This window comes from Pipra filicauda, unplaced genomic scaffold (assembly GCF_003945595.2).
Source record: "Pipra filicauda isolate LSUMZ 115617 unplaced genomic scaffold, ASM394559v2 scaffold412_size1447426_pilon, whole genome shotgun sequence".
NCBI classification, from domain to species: Eukaryota; Metazoa; Chordata; class Aves; order Passeriformes; family Pipridae; genus Pipra; species Pipra filicauda.
Genome location: NW_024104546.1, coordinates 273,791 through 295,665, shown reverse-complemented (window position 1 = coordinate 295,665; position 21,875 = coordinate 273,791).

Sequence of the window (21,875 nt, the reverse complement as noted above, 5' to 3'; positions counted from 1 at the left end):
ACTTTGAACAGACATGCCCTTGAACCTGATACTTTCCAATACTATAGGGTTAGATATACTCAAAAGGTTAATCAGTACAATGATGCAATCATACAATCTGGTCCAGGATGAAGACTGGGAAATACATTAGAGGGAGTGAAAAGAATATTTTAAGGTGAGACTTTTTTTTTTTTTTTTAACAGAATTAAACAGCTCTGATTTGATTGATTTCAGAGAAGGCTGTTAATACAACACCTCTCAATATTATTAAATATTTGAGAGAAGTTTGAGAGAAGTCTCTTGGTAACATTATTTCAAGGTGTTTCACACTCCACAAATGTCTGAGTTTTTATCCTGGAATTACAGAGAACAAAAAATGGGAATGGAGATTGTTGTGGGAGTGATAGAAAGAATTAGGGAACAAAGAAAATTTGATAAGTTTATATTTTGAGAAGAAACTAAAACATGAATATAATTAGAACACAGTAGCCTTTCCTCAAACTAACTGTATGCTGAATTTTTTTTGCCTAGCACAGAAAGATTTCTATTAGGATTTTGTACAACAAACTGGGATCAACTGCTAAGCCTGTCTCACCAGTACATTTACCCCTGAAGTCCATACCTGTGTGCAGTAGCCAAAAGCTCAGCCTCTGGAGCAGGTGTGGGTATGGCATGTGCCACTGGTCTGGTGAGGAAACTCAGGGGTGCAACACCTCAAGGCTCTCGCTGTCTCAACAAGTCAGTCTAGAAATGACATGTGCTTTTATTCTGCATTAATGCCAGGCAAAAAAAGGCAAGGGCAGAATAACAGTTTTTATGACTTGATAAATCATCTTTGATGCAGAAAATATCCATTGCATAAGGGTATTCTCAAGGAAATATTTAATACAATTATTTTTTTCTTCATGTTTTCTAAAAAAAAAAAAAAGTTGAATGCCTCCAGTAAATGTTAAAATGAAATGTCATTTGAGTTGAGGCTGTTCCTCACATTCATTTCTTATTTTAATTATGGCTCTTTTTTTTTTTTTTTTTTTAATTACAAGGAAAAGATAGAAGGATGACATTTATAAAAGCTTCCAAAACTTTTGGGTAATTATGGGGGAAAGTATATTTTCTAGTTTCCAGGTTTTGATTCTGGGTATGGATGATGTTGTCTTCCATTTCACTTGATTACCAAAGACAGCATGTGTACCTGCATCACTGAGTGGTGTGCCACAGGGATGGGAGGAAAGGGCTTGAGTTTGCTGTGATACATTGTGGTATCTGCATTGTGGATGTGTCTTTACCAGCAGTGAAATTCTTTCTAGTCCTCAGAGAAAGAGAACTGTTTGCAAGGGACTGCATTGCCATTGAAAATGGGAAGCCCCTGATTGTACCTTCCAAGCATGAACTCATTCTTAGTTACACCATGAGGGAGAAGGCATTCCACAAAACTGAGCATGGGCATAAGGCAAAGTCACACCTAAACTCAGCACTTCCAGGGCAGTGAATGAGAAATATGGGCACATCCGAGGTCTCTTGGAAAAGTACCATCCTGAATTGTTATGAAATGCTTTTTCATGATGTTAGACCAATTAAGCATGTCATGAGACTGTTTAAAGTTCTCCAAAAGGTATACCAGGATAAGTTGGTTATGATTAGATACACTGGAATTGGTCTTTCTAGACTCTATGACTCAACTATAGCTGATTCCTACCTAAGTCCATGCTGCCTATTTGCATAGTAACAGTTACTGTGTGGCAATACAGCTTTTGACGGAGACTGTCAAGGACCTGTGAGACAATTTTGCAGATTGATTTGAAAGACATTGCTCAGGTGAAAACTTGGAGCAGCAGTGCTGCTGACTTAATTGCCTCTGAAGAAAGCACATACTCTTTGATACGACAGCATGCCTGGCAGTGTTAGAATAGGTTGCTAGGGAACATGATACTGTAGTGAAATTAAGTAGGCTATTCAAACTAATTAGGCTAGGAAGAATGTGTGTTTTTTAAAATTCATAAGATGGCAGTTACAATTAAAAAGATGACAGTCAATTATGTTTAAAAAGATCGCTAATATACAGAGAGGGGTCAGATATTCTCCACGTAAAAAGGACTTTGAAAGCAATTTGAACTGAAAATGAGTTGAATTCCTTTGAAAAAGAATTAAAAAGATAAATTCATCTAACCTAACCTCAGCAACTAAGTTAGAGGTCAATGGTAAATTAGCTGGTTGGGCTGCTTGTATAGTCTGTGGAAACAGATATCTTCACAGGACATAGCACTTCATGAAATGGCTTTGATTAGAAGTTACCTTAAAGGTCATCTAGTTCCAACTCCCCTGTCACCTTTCACTAGACAAGGTTGCTTAAAGCACCATCAACCCTTGAATACTCTCAGAGATGGGGCATCCACAACTTCTCTGGACAACCTGTTACAGTGTCTGACCACTCTCATATTTCTTCCCAATGACTAATCTAACTTACTCTCTTCCAGTTTAAAGACACTCCCCCTTCTCCTGTCACTACATGCTCTTGTAAATAGTCTCCCATCTTTCTTGTATGCTCCCTTTAGGTACTGGAAGGTCATAATAGGGTCATTCTGGAGCCTTCTCCAAGATGAACAAGCCCAATTCTCTCAGCCTTTCTCCACAAGGGAGGTGCTCCATCCTATAATCATGTCTGTGGCCCTCCTCCGGACTTGCTGCAACTGGTCACTGTCCTTTCTGTGCTGGAGACCCCAGAGCTGCATGCAGTGCCCCAGGTGGGTCCCCAAGAGCAAAGTAGAGGGGCAGAATCCCCTCCCTCGCCCTGCTGCCCATGCTGCTTCTGATGCAGCCCAGGATACAATTGGCTTCCTGGACTGGAGGCTCACATCACCACCTCATGGCCAGCCTGTCAACCACCAGCACCCCCAAGTCCTTTTCGGCAGGGCTGTTCTCCATCTGTTTATCCCCCAGCCCGAATGGATACCAGGGGTTGCCCTGACCCAGGTGCAGCACCTTGTACTTGGCCTTGTTAAACAAGATGAGATTCCCATGGGCCCACTTCTTGAGCTTGTCCAGGTCCCTCTGGATGACACCTCATCCTTCAGGTGTGTCAACAGCACCACTCCGGGTGTCACCTGCAAATTTGCTGAGAGTGCGCTGGATCCCTTTGTCTATGTCATTAAGGAAGACGTTAAGTAGCAGTGGTCCCAGTACAGACCACTGGGGTACACCACTTGGCACTGCTGTCCATCAGGACTCTGAGACAGATAAATAACATCTTTAGCCCTTCCCTTGTCCACTGAGGTATTCAATCCATCACCTCTGGACCTGGATTGATCAGGCAGGACTTGCCCTTGGTGAAGCTGTGCTGGCTGTCCCAAATCACCTCTCTGTTTTCCATGTACCTTAGCACAGCTTCTAGGACTATCTGTTCCATGATCTTCCCAGGCACAGAGGTGAAACTGCTGTGTTTGGAGTTCTCACGATCCCTCTTTCTACCCTTTTTTAAAATATGGATACAATATTTCCCTTTTTCCAGTCATGTGAGACTTCACCTGACTGATGTAACTTTTCAAATATTGTGGAGAGTGGCTTGGCAACTACATCAGCCAATGCCCTCAGGATTCTGGGATCTGATTGGGTCCCACAGACTTAAGTACATTCAGGTTTCTCAGGTGATCATTAATCTTATTTTTAATTGCAGTGGGAGTGACTTTGCTCCCCAAGTCTCCATCCCACTCTTCATTTACTCAAGAGGTGTGTGAGGAGAAGTTGCCATTGAAGACTGAGGCAAAAAAGTTGTTGAGCACCTCAACCTTCTCCTCATCCATTGTTGTCAGTTTTCCAGCATTATTTATTGGAAAGGGGGAGTACACCTTCCTTGACTTTCCTTTTTTTGGTTAACATACCTGGAGAAACCCTTCTTGTTATTCTTTGTGCCCCTTGCCAGGTTCTGTTCCAGCTTCACCTCGACCTTCCTCACCTCAGCCCTACACAACAGAGCTTCATCTATATATTCTTCCCAGGTCGTCTGTCCTTTTTTCCACTGTCTGTGCATGTGCTTCTTTCCCTTTAATTTGACCAGCAATGCTCTACTCAGCCATGCCAGTCTCTTGCCTTCCTTGCCCAATTTCTTGCTCTTGGGAATTGCCAGATCTTGCACTCTATAGAAAGCTTCCTCAAGGTCTGACAGCTCAGTTCTGCTCCCCTGTCCCTGAGGACAGTCTCCAAGGGAATCCCACTAACTGTATCCTTGAAGAGCAGGAGGTTTGCTTTCCTAGATTTCAGGGGCCTAACTTTACTCCTTACCTGAGTCATATCCTTCGTGATTGCAAACTCTGCCAATCCATGATCACTGCAGCTGAGGCTGCCCCTAATCTTGATGTTCCCTATTATTTTACTTACACCGGTGACCATGAAACCAAGGATGATTCATTCTATTCTATCTTAATTGTTTATTTAAGGATGCCAGCATCTTTCTAAAGTTAGGTGATGGGAATACTTCTTCTTCTAAGAAGAAACGTTCTTCCATACCTATATGTAGAACTTCTGCAGTTTTATTCTTTGTCACTTATGGATATGCTACTGATCTGCTTGGAAAATGCAGAAATAAATTTTTTACCTGCTGTCATCCCTTTCATAGATTCACCACTTTTTCTGCAAAGACAGTGAGGTTTTCTTGTTTTTTCAGCTGTTAACCCTGGCTATCAGAAAAGATGGATAGTAAGTTTTGCTCCTTTAGTCTAGCTTTTGTTTTCCTATCTGCTCAAATCTTATTAGTCTATTGGACTAAATTGCCTTCATATAGGCAGACCATGAAGGTGTCATTATAAAATGCACAGCAAAATTGATGTGGCTTGGGTAGAATTGCACTAATGATAGACTAATAATAAATACCAATTTGTTCAGAAGACCCTTAGAATAGCATGTGACGGATGCAGATGTTGAGTTGATGCCCAATGAAATGTAAATCCTCAGTGGAGAGTTTTTGTTCCCCTCATGAAGAATATTTCAGTTTATCTTTCATGTAAACAATAAAATCTTGAAGGTATTAAAGCAATTCCCATCATGCACAAACTAAATGTCAAATACAAAAGAAACTAAGCCAAAAAAAGAGGGAAATAATCGTCCCATTTTGTGTTTGTGTTGTCACTTAGTGTTTGCATCTATCTGTCTTATTTTAACTAAGCTGTATGTTTTAGAGAGATAAAACAATACTGACACTATGAAAAGAAATGCAAATTTTTTAAAAAATATAAAAGGAAGTGTAAATAAACAAGGAGTAGAGATTTCAATTTTTAAAAGAATTGACATCTTTATTAAATGCTTCATCATGTATTCCATTAACATTTGCACTCTTTCCATTTGTACAGTCTGCTATGTAGAGTAAAACACTGGTAATTCCTGGGTTTAACCCAGAGCTCAGATATATTTTTCTTCATTTGTGCTGTTGTCATCTCTCATCAGCTTGGCAGGCTCTGCTTTAGTGCCCTTTTCTCTTCCTGTTCTCTCTAACAGCAGCTACAGTAAATAGTTAAACTTGGCAGCTGCTTGTTCCAGAGGCTAAATTCTTAGCTTTGTATTTCACTACTATTTTTTGTTTTTAAAACTGGCCTCACATGCAGGTCAACTTTTCTGCAAAGTAGCTGTGGAGGTCAGATACCTATGGTACCTATGAAACTGTCAGATTTTACCTTTTGAGTAATCACACTCGAAAATTGATATTCCATGACTACTCTCCACTAGTTGTGAATTACTTCACAGCACAGAAGAGCTAAAAGTAAATATAGCTGTTTCTCAAGAAAATGGTGAAAGAGTTCACATCCAGATAAGAAGAGTTCACTTCCAGATGAACCTAAAAATTTTTAAGGAAAAGTTCATAGATGGTCAGCAGCAATTTTTAGTCCTTCCTTTGAAAATAGTGAAAGCAGACATGATAATACTGCACTAAACAATGCATGTAATAGAGAAAATGAACTCAGCATACCTTTTTGTCCTTTCACAAAAAAAAAAATAAACAAACACACACAAAACTGATAAGAAGAAACCACAGAAGTAATGATATAACTGTTGCTTCTGAGTATCACTGAGGGTAACAGCCTGCCAGAATTACTATTGCATTTAAACTGGCAAAGGCTACATGCATAATTAAAATAGAAAGTCCCATATTACAAAGGAATCAAAACATTTATTGTTTGGAGACTTAATCAATGGTACTGACGAGAAGGAAATTTGCCTTTGGACAGGTTATTCTATAAGTGCTGACTGCGACCTTTCTTTCACCTCAGTCTTGTACTGAATTTTGTCTCCTGTGTGGGTGTTGAACTGGTCTACCAATTACTTTTTGAATGACCTCCTGTTGCATTTCACAGCTTCAGTCTGCTGTTAGCATTAGGAATTACATTTTCCATTATTATCTGTAAAGAAATGTATCTTAAATAAATTTCTTTCTGTATCTCATATATGTGAAAATCTTCAGAACAGACCATGTTACCAGGTAAGAACTGCTGTATTTTGCTTTTGATAAATAAATTTTTCCTTATCTTCTACCACGTACTTTCTCATAAGTTTCTTTTTGAACTATGAATCAATGTTCACAAAAACAATTTCTGACCATAGGACAAGGGGTAATGGTTTTAAACGAAGAGAGCTTATATTAAGATTGGATAGAAAGAAATTTTGAGCAATGAGGGTGGTGAAACACTGGAACAGGTTGACCAGAGAAGTGGTGGATGCCCCATTCCTGAAAACATTCAAGGTCAGGTTGGGCAGGGCTCTAATTAACCTGATCTAGTTAAAGATGTCCCTGCTCTTGCAGAGGGGTGTTGATCACCTTTAAACATCCTTTCCAACCCAAACTATTCTATGGTTCTCTGATAGCAACCAGTAAAAAATCAATAAGGCAGTAATGAAACTGAAGATCATTTAAATAGCTGATTATGAAATGCGACCCAATAATTATAATAATTACCCTAAAATCACAGGTTGTGTCACACAGATTTTACTCTCAATTAGGAATGATGAACTCAGATAAACCCCTTTGACTCATCATTGAAATCATCTCAAATGGTAAAGAAAGGGGCAGGGGGGCTCTCAAAACAGTCTTGGAAACTTATTAATTTTGGGGGAAAAGTCAAACAGTACCAGCAGGTGAAATTGCAGAGTTGAGGGACTTCTCTTATTAAGGAGCTGATGACAAATACAAAGGTTGATTGTGGAATCAGTGGAAACACATTTGGAGTAAGATGCCCTAGAAATAACACCATTTCCTCACAGTCTTGCAGTTTATCTAAACCTAATTTGAGGTTTCTTTTGATTGTTTGGTTGGTTATTTTGAGGCAGGGAAAAGTCTGAGAAAAATTATTCTCATTCCCACTTGTATTATGATGCAGCTCCTTCTCTTTGGAGACTCACTGCTGCTTCTGTACTCCTCACCATCATGGCTGGGCTTCGCGAACAAAGATTTGGGAAGGCTCTATCCACGTTTGTTACAAGCACGCTGGTGGCTAATGAGGCCAATACGAGATAGACAAGTCCGATTGCAAAAGGCACAGCAGAAAGACTCCTTAGGTGGTATATTCTGCAAGACACGATTCCTTCTGCATTGTCTTTTCTCCTCAAGAGTGATCCTGCGTGCGTTCTCAAAGGAAACAGCTGCGTTATAGATGGTGTGTCTCCAGACCTCCCAATTGGAGGCCAGAGTAGACCAGTTATGTTGATCAATATGGCTGAGGCTGAGATGTTGTTTCAGGGAGTCCTTGTATCTTTTCTTCGAGGCTCCTCTCTTCTCTTTTCTCCTACATTAAGTGATATTGGAGACCACTCTTTGCTCCAGAGACCAAATCATAAATGTTATCATGGCTATGTTGTTAAACTCTCATGGTCTCCAAAAGAAGATAACTGCACCCAAGGTGTTTGATGTACATTGTCCTTTGGCCGTGACAGCTGCCAAGCTGTGCCAGAAACTGCTCAGGACAGTATTTGTCAGCCTCTGCCGATGGAGTGGAGACAGGGCTGAAACACCTCTTGGCCCACTTTAATCCATTCACCCACAGCAGTGAACACCATGCCACAGTCACCTACAACAGAAGTGTCCTCAGGGAGAACTGAAGCAGAGACACTGGCCTGCAAAAGCTACAGTCCTGCATAATAGAAGGCTCCAAAGCTGTTGTATGTCTCAAGGGAACTGGATCCTGAGGGGTGAAACCTGCAAGGGCTTACTGGAAGTGCTTGTTTTTCTTGAACTGGGATGTTTTGTATTTTATTTAAACAAACATGAAGAGACCAAATATAAGTTTCTAAATATTTTTACATAAAATGTATACATATAAAGTATGTCCTTATTTAGTGGTTGAGATGCTAGTCAAATAGAATGAAAAAGGTGTTTTAAGAAAGGCTGTGAAAGGGTGAGGGCTGCACTGATTAAAAAGGTAGTTTGCTTAAATTTTTTTCATTAAGAAGCTCGATTCTGTCCTCAAGTTTAGAACAAAGGAAAACACAGAAATATTTTTTAATTAAAAAATTGGGGCTGTAGTGCTACATGCTTCAGAGAACAAATTTAGGGATCCTGAAGAAGGAAGGGGGAAAGATAAAAAGAATGAAGGAAAGATGTCTCAGCTCTGTGAGAACTGGATATGTGATGGGATGAGTAGAGAGAAGAATTAGAAAAAAATCCATGTGGTCACTAACATTACCACCAAGGTTTAGAAATCCCTGTGACTGAAGCTGCAAACAACAGGAGCACTGGAAGTGAAAACTACCTCTGCTTTGTCATTGCCTTGAAACTATAAAGGACATTTTTTTTTGGTAAAGAAAAGAGTGACTTGGCTTTCAGTTACACAGAGTAGGACTGTAGCCAGCAGGTCCAGGAAGGTCAGCTTTCCCCTCTATCTGGCAGTTCTGAGATCAGATCTGGAGTGCTGAATTTAGATTTGGACTCTCTAGTACAAAAAAGATACTGATATTCTGCAACGAGTCCAGTGGAGGCCACCATGCTGACCAGGGAGCAGGACAAAGCACACAATGTACAGGGAGAACCTGAAAGACCTAGGTCAGTTCACTCTGGAGAAAAAAAGGCTTAGGGGAGACCTCGGTGCTCTCTGCAACTACCTGCTGGTAGGACACAGAGATAGATTCTTCTCTAGTTAGATAGAAGGAAAAATATTTTTACCATGGACGGGGTCAAATTCTGGACCATGTTGCCCAGAGAGGGTGTGGAGGGAACCACCCTGGGAAATGTTCAACACAGTGAAAAACGGTCCTGAGAAAACTGGTCTGGTTAGCTCTGCTTTGAGCAGTGGGTTGGAATAGGTGACCCTTGGGGGTTCCTCTCAACCTAAATTATTCTATGGCTATGTTATAAGTAAAATCAGAGTGCTCTTGCTAGCAGTGTGAGGTCTGCCAAAGCAGAAAAACAGTACTCAAAGTGGGGGAAGTAAAGCAAGAAGCATGTGAGAACTGGGAACCTCTGCCTTAGAGACAAGGTGCCCCACGCAAAATAATAGCTTCCTCTGCTTCACAGAACTGAGTGAGATATAGGTCCTGTTACCTTATATAGGAGGAAATGGAGCCAACATTCCCTAGGAAGGAGTAGCTCCCATCTTTTGCTGCAGGGCAGGCTGCCTGTAACAGCAGCAAGCACTTTGCTGCACGCAAGCAGCAGCTGCTGAGCCAGTTGCTCTGAAGCATCCGTTGGATTTAGGAGCTGCCTCCCTTTGGGAAACCCATGACTTTTTCATAAGGCAGCAGCTTCCACTGAAGAATACACCCACAGGTCACCAAACATGTGCCACACCAATAACAGACAAATGCATATGTTATAAAGTGTCAGCTGACTTTGACTACCCTGTCTCAGACAGCTGTGAAGTGAGATTCGTGTAATCTCAGAGAAATATAAGATGCTCACCTACAGCTTAGTTAACCACTTGAATACCTTTTGTAATAAATGAGAAGAAATAGGGGTGGGAAGGAGTTTTTTTCTTTGTTTGGCTTTTGGGTTTGTTTGGGTTTGTTTGGGGGGTTTGTTTAGGTTTGTGGGTTTTGGTGGGGTTTGGTTTGGTTTTATTCTACTGGACAAGTTTCCTCACTGATTATAATTTCAGCTCCTCAGTAGGATGAATTTCCCATTCTGGAGCTTATTTCTCTTCATTTGTATAATGAATTAGTCAACTCTGTACTGTAGCTGTCCAGATATGGTCAGAAAAAGCTCACCTAAATAGCTATAAAGTGCCCATAGTTCTACTGGAATGTCTGGGAGTTACTGGTGTCCAGCTTCCCAGAAAACCACATTAAAAATGTCACAAGAGGACATCAATATGGATTGGACAATTTACACCACAGCAAATAAAGAACATATAGGACAGCAAAAATAGGTACATCTGTGTGCATAAATACACATATTTGGACTCTGTGAGCCGCTCCCTGTTACCACCTCTGTACTTCTGCCTCATATGGTAAAAGTGCTAATAGAAAAGAATAATTTGTACTATACTTACAGAGTACACAGCAGGGATTAGAGGGTTGTGGTTTTTTCTGTTTGATTTTAAACTACATATTTTTTATTGTATAACAGTATAATATGGGAAATCATGCTAGAGATGATTGAATGAAGTCTGTATCCCACTACTATTGTTGTTGGCTCGTAGTGTTAAAATGTTACCTGTGATTCTGATAGCTCTGCAGATTGGTGCAGTGTTCCTCGTGGCCAGTATGTAAAACACTGCTGCAAAAAAAAAAAAAAAGAAAAACAGTCTCTCCAACAAGAGAGAGTTTCTTTTAATAGGTGCGGCAAAGGTATGCACACTAACAGCACTGCTCCTTTATTACTTTGTTATGAGCTGGACGTGTATCTGAGAGGCTATTTCAGCCTGTAGGTTTCAAAAAGCTTTAAAGCACTGTGTCCTTGAAAAGTCCTCAGTCTTGTCTATGTAATGAAAAACTTACAACTCTTATGAAAGCAGTTTGTGGTGTAGCACACCTGCACACAAACATCCAGGCTGGTTGGCAGCCAAGTCTGTGCTAGCGAGGTGCTGGGTGTCCTTTGATCCCATTTAGTTTCTATGGGAACTGAAGGTACTTAGCACATTGCAGGATGTGCCCAGCTGGGTACATCTTCAAGATGTGCAGCCTTCAAGATAAGAGTATATGATTCTTAATTGTAAATTCTTTCTTCTTCAAAGCTGGTGCAAGAAGTTGCCAGAAATAGGTCCTTTCCTTCTCCTTGAACATGGACTCTCAAGCAAGATCGGGGTTAAAAAATAAAGAAGCTGGTTATTCCTTTAAGATCTGTTTTTCTTATAAGTCATCATGATTACAGATCAAAGAGAAATTTTTCTAACTAACTTTGGTCTTGAACCCTGGGCTGCGTACTTTCACAGAAGACAATAATAATTAACCCTTATGATCCTAAAGCAATACAAGTCTTTTGATACATTTCAGCAAGACTGGACAATATTTGCAAATGAAACAATCAAGATTACAAAAATGCCAATCTGCTGTTCTGAACTTGTCTCAGCTACTGGGATATTAACTGTCAATTTAGCATGCCATGGAAAACTTGTAATAGCAAACCCAACACTCTCTTAGGAAAAAACAAACCAGCTTGGAGTAGCATAAGAACAACTGTCTTATTGTCTTCTCATACTCAAAAAACCTTCAATATTCAACTTTTTTCCTGAAAATTAAGTGTGTTGAGTATCTGACTGGGAATGCCAAAATATTTGTTAATACCTTGTGACAATCCCCCAAACAGGATGATGTGCAATTTACATATTCTAAAATTCAGTCCTTTCTTATTTTGAACTTTGGGAAACTTGCTGTTGTTTGATTTAATTCTGGTGATTTTGGACAGTTTCTTTGCCTTCTCAATGAGGAAAGTAGCACATACTTCTTCACACACAGTGTCTCACGAATACTGTTTTGTTAATGCTTGTTCTGACATTATTTTTGTCTGGAAAATTTGACCCCAAGAATCAAATTTCTTCCTGAAGAAGATACTGAACTGTATGAGAAATTTTTGCCCTATGAAATTAAGTGTGAATGTTCATGTCCAGTTTTCACTCAGCACTTCTGTTATTTTGAGTTTAGCTAATCCTCAGTGAGCTCTTTTCAGAATTTTGTATCCAAAACTTGCTGCTTCGTGAAGAACCCACTAGAAATGGAAGTGCAGACAGGAGCTATTAGTCAGATATGGAAATTCAATTCCTTTGAGTGTGATCCTTGGGTTTAAATCGGATAATCGCAGACATTGTGAAACTGCAGAAAAGGCAATTTCCAGATATGCCCTTTTCAGCAGGGTGAGCTGCCAAATAATTTCAAGAGGGAATTACAGTAGCTGCAAGAATTAACTGCAGAGTCATGCAGGCTGCTAAGCGGGGTGCAGTAGGCTGAGGTGGAAGCAGACTCTTACATAATTTAAATGCAGCAAAGGAGTGAGAAATAGCAGATGATGAAGCTTTTCCCACATTATCACCACACTGCGGGTGTTTTTTCCCTTATCAAAACTGCCAAAGCTACACAATTCAAGAACTCTAATCCATTTTTCTAATAAAAAAGATTCTGCTTAACATATCTGTCTCTTGTCAGCTGAACTATCTATACAAATGGGGGTGTGGGGATGAAACAGAAAACCAAGCAAAACAACAGATATGAAAGCATCTACAGTAATTGTTAGTATTCAAAAGCAAGGAAAAAGCCAAATAAAAGCATTTAAAGGATGCTCAATAATTTTTGGGAGAGAGAATAATTTTAAGGAGGTGGTGGCAGATTCTCTGGTGCACAAGCTTTGTCACCAGCTGGGGAGAACTGGATCAAAGGAAGCCAGAGCAACTCCTCTCAGCTGGTCACAGCAGAAGAGCTGTCCTGTGTTTGCCATTTCAAATGGGCCACACACAGCATCATTTCTTGGAAGAGAGCAAGAGGAAAGGCAAGACAAATGGGGGTGTTCAGTGCTGTTTCCCACTCTTTTCCATGAAAAAAAATAACAGAAATGTATCCAAACCAAATACCTCAGCCACCCTGAAGGTACTTGCAGTTAATCTGATCTGTGGATGCTGTCCCTTGTGTGACACATTTCTTTCCACCACATGGAAGTGGCTGCACTTTCAGTTGCACTCCTGGGCATCCCAATCTTGTCATATTCCCAAAAACTGTATGTAACAAACATGTGGTTCAGAGTCAGAGGCTCTCACCTGAATACAAGGTCTGAAGTTTTCCTCAGGGAAATAATTAGGCAACCAGGAGCATCTGCAACCTGCAGAGAATTAGGTAACCAGGAGCATCTTCAGATGCCCTGCAACCTAGAAAAGTGTCAATTATTTCAGCAAAATACAGGCTTCAGAAGGGGTGCAGATACACTCTTCATAGGCTGGATGTAAGACCATTTGTTTTGGAAAATGTTTGTCCTTTTGTGAGATTCTGGATCTAGATTCAAACAAAGGAGGCAGAGTGGCAATATTCAGAAGTATATGGATGAAATTCTATTTCTTCATACTGTAATGTTTCCTCCAGTAATGTCATATATAAATTATATATAACATGACATTAAGGAACTGGGCAGTGCAAGCAACAGTTTAGCATTGTTATTTATAAAATCATAAACCTCATTTGAGGGCAAAAAGAATAAAAATCTTCCAAGAATCTTTTCTGGACCCAGTCTTTTCCGGACCCAGTCTTTTCCTGTTTATGAAACAGACTTGTATAAAACATAGCTAACAGCACCTGTTGCAAAGCTGCTGGCATAAAATTTCTGCCCTCTCTGCCCTCTCAATACTTGTGTTTAAGAGATTTACGAAGCATTTTTGTAAGCTGAGGTTAATGTCATCATGTTCCCAAGGTTAGTGTTGCTATGGTTCTTGTCTTCTAAGGACACAGAGCAAATATCATTCATCTGACCTTTTCTATGTGTCCCCCGTTAAGGATATCCCTTAGTAACTAATAATTGCAGTGATAATGATCGTTCTCTGTAGAAAGAGGAGGTGGCAGCAGTGAAGGACAGCGACCCACCACCAAGCTCATCTACTCAAGAACAGATGAAGGTGACACCACCACTTTTATCATCACCTCTCAGTTCTCAGCTTCCTAACACAGTTCCCAGGGATATGAATGTTGCTTCTGCCTGCTTTTCTCCTACTACTTCCTCAGCAGTATGCTACATGATATTTTTAGGGTAGATGTGAATGAACTGCATCCATCCCACTCAGAATATCGGCATATGTTCAAGCTACCTTCCACAAGGCACCAGCTGACTTTTGTGTGATACTGCGGGCTCTCTGCTTCTTGTATTGCTTCATTTTGAGGAGAGCCATTTTCACACATGGCACATTAGTTAATTCCCTAGGTGGCAGAACAATTTTGGTTTGTTTTCACTTGATCCTTTTTAGGAAGCCCTCTGTGTAGATGAAGGGCTGTGTCTTATAGATATATCTGTAAGTAATCCTCTCTCTGCACATTGCAGCAATTTAGGAGTAAAAGGAAGTGCAGTGGCAGCGAATCCACACAATAAATGCTCTTTCCAAATCCTTTAGATTTCATAGCACGAACCCACATTATTTAATGCTGGTAGAAATCTTAGCTATGGGTCCTAGGTATCATTCAACAGAAGAAAAGAAGAGAGAGATCATTCTTACATCCAGAAGCATATTCCTGTCTCAGTTCCTAATTTTTGCAGGATCTTTAATGATAGACTGTGGCACGAACTGACTTATTTAAAAATCTGGTCATTCTTCTGCCAGTCACAGAGTGGACCCATATTTTAGCATGTGAAGGGTGTTTTCCACTAATACTTTTTTTTTCCTTTTTTTTTTTTTTCCCATTAAATTTTCTTTGAGGAGCCTGAAGGTTCCTCTTTTGTTAATTAGGTGTATTCTTTTATCTCTGTCACCACAAGCAGCCCATACAAATACTGGCCAATAGTTACAGTGACAAAAATGCCTGTGCTAATGTATTTGAAAAGTAGCCTTGGAAATGATCCATCTCCCAGTACACGGAAATTCATATCAGGGTAATCAAGCCAATTAATGAGCATGTTGTTAATCAATCTTAGCATGTAAAGAAAGGACATGAAACATGAACATCATGAGAGGCCTGTAAACGGTTTACCGGTGGAGGGGAGATGCACTCTGGAGAACAAGCCTGAAAGGAAGCTGCAACATTGATCAAGGCTCTGAAAGGAAGAAGATCACAGGAACCAGCTGAGACAATTTTTAAAATGCAGTTTGATTCATTTTTGTGCCATTACTAAAATTTCTGTGCCATCAAATTATGCTAAAAAGACCAGCCTCTGGTGAAGACAGAAAAGTTAATGGGTATGTTAATCATGGATTTGGCCTGTAATCCATTAAGAAATCTATTTTAATTTTTTTTTTTTTTTTTTTTTTTTACTATTCCTTAATTGCACATATTCCCAAATGATGGAAAAGGCATTTATGAGATTTCGTCAGAAGCATTCTGGAGGTTTTGATAACTTATTAAGAAGGATTTAAATCTATTTTACTTCATATTATAGGCACATTTTTCATCATCCAAGTAGGGAGGAGGGAAATTCCTCATTTTTACTTAATTTCCTAAAGGTCAGAAGAAAAGATTGTGCTTCAGGAGATTAATCTTTTGAATGAGAAAAAAATGAAAAAGAAGCAGAGGATATGACATATGGTTGCTTTAGCAATTATTTTATAATTTATTTATTCTGTTTTCATTAGACAGAATGTTGTTCTTTTACAATACAAGCAACATTAGAAATCAACGTCAGTTAACCATAAAAAAATATACTGTGGCAGAGCAAACCTTTCTGGTACATGGTGATATGACCCCTCAAATGACTGGTTTATTAAGTAATCTCTTGCCATTTCTGCTAAATGCATACAGACATAAAGACAGAAAATAATGTTGTGAAAAAAAAGAGGAGGAGATGGTCAAAGCTTAAATTTTGTGATACGTTTTGCATATTTTACTTTTGTAACACAAAAGTGAACATGAGTTCCTAAAGATTGTTTTCCTAAAAGGGATATGAGACCATCTTGGCTCCATCCAACTGTAATGAGAGCAATTGATTTGCAAAATCTTTAATTTAATATCTCAAAAATATTAATAAATCTGGTAACAACAGTATTTTTGATGCTACTTTGATGGTTCTCCTGAAGGAAAGATTATCTTTATCTACTGATATTTATGAATATGATCTCTGTAGCCACAACTATTTTGTTCAGTAAGAGATTATTTCAATTACAGCAACCTCGAAATATTTTGAAATAAAGTGGATCAGTCCTTTAGTTTCTAGCACTTTATGAAAGACAGGGAAAACTGTCAATGCTTTTCAGAACTGAGTTGTCTTTTCAGGCCAATGTTAATATTGTTGCTTATACTAGAAAATATATATTATTTCCTACATTTTTCCATGTATTTGGTAGCATTATTCCAGACTAAGAATTTATTGTAAGTTTCAAAATAGGTCATTCTAAAAATTGAGAGCAGCCAGCCATCAAAAGGATTATTGTGTGGTTTACATCAATCAGAAAAACTGAATCTTCCCACTGAAAGAAGCACAATATGCTATAGCTTACTAACTGGAGCTACAAAACTGTCCAACAGTATTTTTTCAAACTAAATACTAAGTGGAAACAAGATGGAATTTCTGTAGTCCATGGCAAACTCTACCATTTTGTTCTTAACTGGCTTTCAGCAGGTGGACCTCAGACCTGCCTGTTCAACATGGGAGTCATTGCAAATGACAGAAAGTCAATTAAACTGCATCTATGAAATTGGTCAACGTGAGAAGACATATCACTGGCATGTTGAACAGACCCAAAATGGCAATGTTTCAATTCTGCCGTGAGGTGATATACACACTAACATCAGAAATGCTGAACTGCAGCTGCAAAAGAGAGAATGGAGAGTCATCTACACAGAGTTTCTATGGCAAAGTTAAAGCCACTCGCATGAGAATAAACTATCATACTAAAATAAAAACCTATCCCACCGTTGCCCAGCTCCTTACTGAGTCATTTTACAAATTAATTAATGAGGGTAGAGTTACAACAGAAAAGAACTGACTCAGAAGAAGTGGTCGAACTGAGAGAAAAGAATGTGAGGATTACTCTTGAATAGGCAATATATTATAAAACTACAAGAAGAAATATAGTTTTCCCCTAATATATTTTTATCCTGTGAAACTCATTGTCCTGAGACCCTGTTCTTAGAAGAAAAAAAATTTAGAAGTTTACTACTGAAAAAAAATGTAGCAACAGATAAGACTTTAAGAATCAAGAAATTAGGCACTTCAAGTCTCAACTTCCATCAAGAACAAGCAAAATTAGATACTCCAGAACATTTGCCTAGCCTTCCTGTGCTATATCCCTTCACAATTCGTAGGGCTGCAATTCCATGGGTGCCTTAAAGTGATCGGTGTGGGGCAGTTTACTCTGTAGATATCTAAAGCAGTGGGTAAGTGCTCTCCTGTTTGATTCTAGATGGAGAAGGTGTTTTCATAATGCAGGGGAGTTGGACTAGATGTCCTTTTGAACCCAAATTATTCTATGATTCTATGACAATATCCAAAATTTTTTCATTTGGATATTCCTCTTTTCCAGGCACTGATGCTGTTTTACTCTTTTCAACTTCTTTCACCATCTTGCATCTGTCTACAATAATGAAGAAACAAAAAATAAATGGGGTAAGTAATGGTGTTGAATTAGACATATGTCTCCCACCTTCCTGCATTTAGCTCTCTTAATCCTGAGTCTCCCTGGGAAATGTAGGCTTCTCCAAGTACCCAGTTCAAGGGGATTTTGATCTTGACAGCAGTCTGTGGGATACCTGACAATACAATTGTGTTTCAAGAAGTAGCTAACACTCTGTGAAGAGTTCTGGTATTATTCTCAAGCACACTTATCCTGGCACATTATCTCAATTTTTTAAAGGAACAATTACAGAGACAGTTTACATAGCTATCAGTTATATTAATTTAGTAGAGTTGTGCTGGAATAGCACTTTATCGTCCTCCTTCACTTTCCTTTCCAAGGAGAACTAGTGCACATAAAATATGCTGGCCCCTGGTAAGATTTTAATACTGTCAGGTCCATGTCTTATCAAATTCCACTTTAAAAGATGTTTGCCCCACTTATTTTATCCCTTTGTACTTAACCTGTCTGAAGCAACAATCAAATAAATCCCAAGTACTCTTTTGAGATCAATATGTAAATCTCACATTCATTCCAGGGTAAGCTTCACTTGGTCTGGCAGAGTTAGATCAAAGAAGACAGGGTCTTTCTCTGCCCATTTAAATCAATTGATAACATTTCTAGTTGGGTGCTTGAAGCTGCAAAATATTACCTAGTTTCCAAAAATTCCCTAAAACTTCCCTTCTTCAGCTTGCATACATAACTTAAGTAATTTAGGTCATGAACATTCACAGGGAGATTTTTAACATAGCCCACAGAACTTTAGGGCAAGTAATTCCATTGACTTCACTGAGATTTATGCTTTTTTCTTTAATTTTTTTTATAATCTGAAGACACTTGCTCAGTCTTACAGATATGATGCACTCCACATTTCTAATCTCATCACCATTTAACTTTCCATCCGTGTAAAAAACCCATTTCACTTTGGTGATGTAATGGCCAGGTTCATCTTGTGGTCTGGAAAAGGGAGCAGGGAGGACAACTCTGTGACACACAGTCTGGAAAATACACTCCCTATGAAAGATTAGGCAACAGCCTCTTTCTCTCCTGGGAAAAATAGACCTATCAGTGCTCTAGCTGCGTTACTTTGAGACAGGCCATAATTCTCTCACATAGCTTCTTCAGCATGCAGAAGATATTATTCAAGCCCATTTGAATGGGTTTTCTTGCCTGTCATGGAATCAAACCTTCCTGCCAGCTCATGAAGAATGTATTGCTTGGTAAATAAAAGTCTACCATCAGTTACAGATCCTATCACCACCCTTTCAATCTGTTCTACTTGCTTTAGAGCCTCTAAGGATTACGTGTGAACAACTGCAATTATTTCTCTGTAAAACTGATCAAAAATTTTTTTAAGTCTCACTTTACTTCCTGGCATATTAATTAAGCTGTCATTGGGAAGATCTTTAGTGACATTTCTGTCAGGTTTATACTGACATGAGTTCATTTTTAGTTTTATTAAGACTGGCTTATGATAATCCTGATATAATTGAGTTGCTTATCTGAGGAGCTTCTGCTACTATGTTAATACCTGCCACTTTGGATGCAGAAAAAGGTCTAATTTGAATCCATTTGAGTTCTCTGTGTCCAATAAGGGTCTCAGGATTTTGTTCTAGTCTTACGTCCTCTTATTTCCTACATGTCATTTGGCTCGCAAAATTTCAGTATCCTTACTTTTTTTAAATAATAAATGGATTCCTTTTAGGGGTGCAAAATTCCTTGATCCACAGCATGAATTAACAGTAGCCCAAGTTTTATATCTAGGTTTCATATTTGCTCAGGATAGTTAATTTTTGCTCAGCTCTACTTTCCACTGGCGCAAACACACAGGATAAGGTCTATAAAGCTATGTCTCTTGAGGAACATAAATGGGCAAATGGTTTATAGAAAATCAAGTGAATACCTCTTCTGCTCATGGAACTGTGCTAAATTCCAGCCTGAACGCTCCCATTGTAATGAAGTTTTTTTTCTGTGGTTGAGATAACACTCTAGAGAATTGAGAGAAGTCTGCTTGCATCTCTTCATTAAAAGAGCAAAAGTGCTAAAAACATTTTCAAAGAGCAAAGCTAAGTTTTATTAAAGAAGATAATTTTCAAATAGAATAAAAACAAGATTTTCTAGGTGAGAGAATATATCTGATCTTAAAGAGCACTTCATGCTTCCCTGACAACTGCATCCCCTAAGGTATCTTCCTCCCTTGAGTCTTGCTCTTTGTAAGTCCCCTCAAAGTTTACCTACTTATTTCTGGATTCAAATTTCATATTCTTCTTTACACAGAATTGCTTTAGTTTCATTTTTTCATCTCAAGCATCTCTCTGTGTCTTCTCATGCTCCAGACTCCCTGCTTGCTCTAATTCTCTCTCTGCACTGCAGGACAAACTCTTGCCATCTCATTCCCAGGCTTCCCTCCTGGAAGATCCAATCTACCCCTCCCTCTGCAGGGTCAGCATATCACAGGGAAGCACCAGAGCAAGGGGGGTCCTTGCTACCTGGGCAAACCTTCAGCAAAAGTAAGCACAGAACCACATTCAGCATATGGTGAATGAACCAATAAAACAAATTCCAAGCACAACAATTGTGAACACTTAGTACAATCCAGGACACATTTTGAGGAGGAAACTGTACTTTCAAAGAATCATAGTCATAACTTTCACAGAACTTTCCCTCCCAGTCTACTTCAACTTTGACCGTAATATGGAATGGGTTCCATATTGTTCCACAGTGTTCTGGAATATATTGATTAAAAAAAAAATCCGTCACAGAAAAAGTCTGTTAAAGTGAGAACTGTTTGGTTCCTCCTAAAATGCTAAGCTTTGATAATATAGCTATTATTTTGAACTCTTTTTCATTTCAACCACTAGTGTCTTTGCTTTCATGTGTCTTGTGTTTGTCTCACGAGAGAGATGCATAATCCATATATTTCCCACCAAATGGTGGATTCACTGTGCATATACAATAAGGCAGATTTCAAGAAGTGCAATGCATTCCTATGACTTTCACAGATGCTGTGGGTTTGATGTACGCTGTGCATCTAATGTATGCGCAAGAGAGAATGCCAGAGCAAGCCTTGTGCATCCAGTGTCCTCAAGCGCCTGTTCAACACTGAACTGCTGTAGAGAAAATCTGCTGTGCAGAAGTGAAAGATTTCCTTCTCACAGCCAGACCCATTCATTCTTCCTATGTTTGTGTAGGGTGTGGCAGGGAAAGGCCACCGAGGGGGAAGCTGGCATAAAAAAGATGCTGCTGTTCTCAAGGCATCTCCTCTGGACTGTATTTCACAACCATTCCTGTGTTTCATCCAGAAAGCAGGTTGTCAGGGCAGGACAAGAGGTGATGTGTACTCCTTCAGCATTGGACTGCAGGCTCAGGCTCTCTGTCTTAAACTATCAGACAAAAAAAGAAAAAAAAAGTCTTCTAAAGCCATTGGATATATTTCTTTTTTTTTCTGCTATTTTTGGATGAAACTTGATGGAAATGCTTCAGTAGTAATAGTGCCAGATGCAATAGCAGAAGCTGTGATAATGGCCCATTTTTTTTTCTCTTGAGGAAAATTCCAAGTACTCAAAAGAATGTGAAAACAAACCTCATGGCAGTAATAACTGAGATGTGCCACCATCCAACAACAACCCTGACAAGCGATCACTCTACATTACATTCAGTAAAATTCCAACCTACAGCAGCTTTCTATTCAGATAGAAAAGGAACCACATAAATGACTACAGAATTCAGATGAAAACAGGAAAAGATGAATAGATTCTGGGAGTTTCCCAATATTCCTCCAAACTGGTATGTATATAACTAATCAGACTAAAGAAATCTATTATTTGTAATGTTCATTTGGACCAGGGTACAGAGGTCTTCTTCACTCTGAAGTTTGTCGTTCTAATGTACCTCAGTGAAGTTTCGAGATTGGATGACGTACACTGGATAAAATTTTAATTTTCATTTTTCTAATTGTATTTGTCTCTTTCCATTTGTTCAGATTATCTCCTGTCTGTAATTCCCTATTTTTTCCCTCCATGATGACATATATAAAAACAAAGTTAGGTTGTCTCTCAGACTTTTGGATTTGGAAAATAAACTACAAAACTACAAAGGAAGTATGAAAATAGTAAACCAAACTCATAATTTTATATCTACATTGGGCCTGCAAATGCATTGAGTATTATGGGATATGACTAGTTGATGTGACAGAATGTTGGAACAATTTCACCGAAGTACTTTCAATAGAAATGATCTTTGAATCTACACGAAACA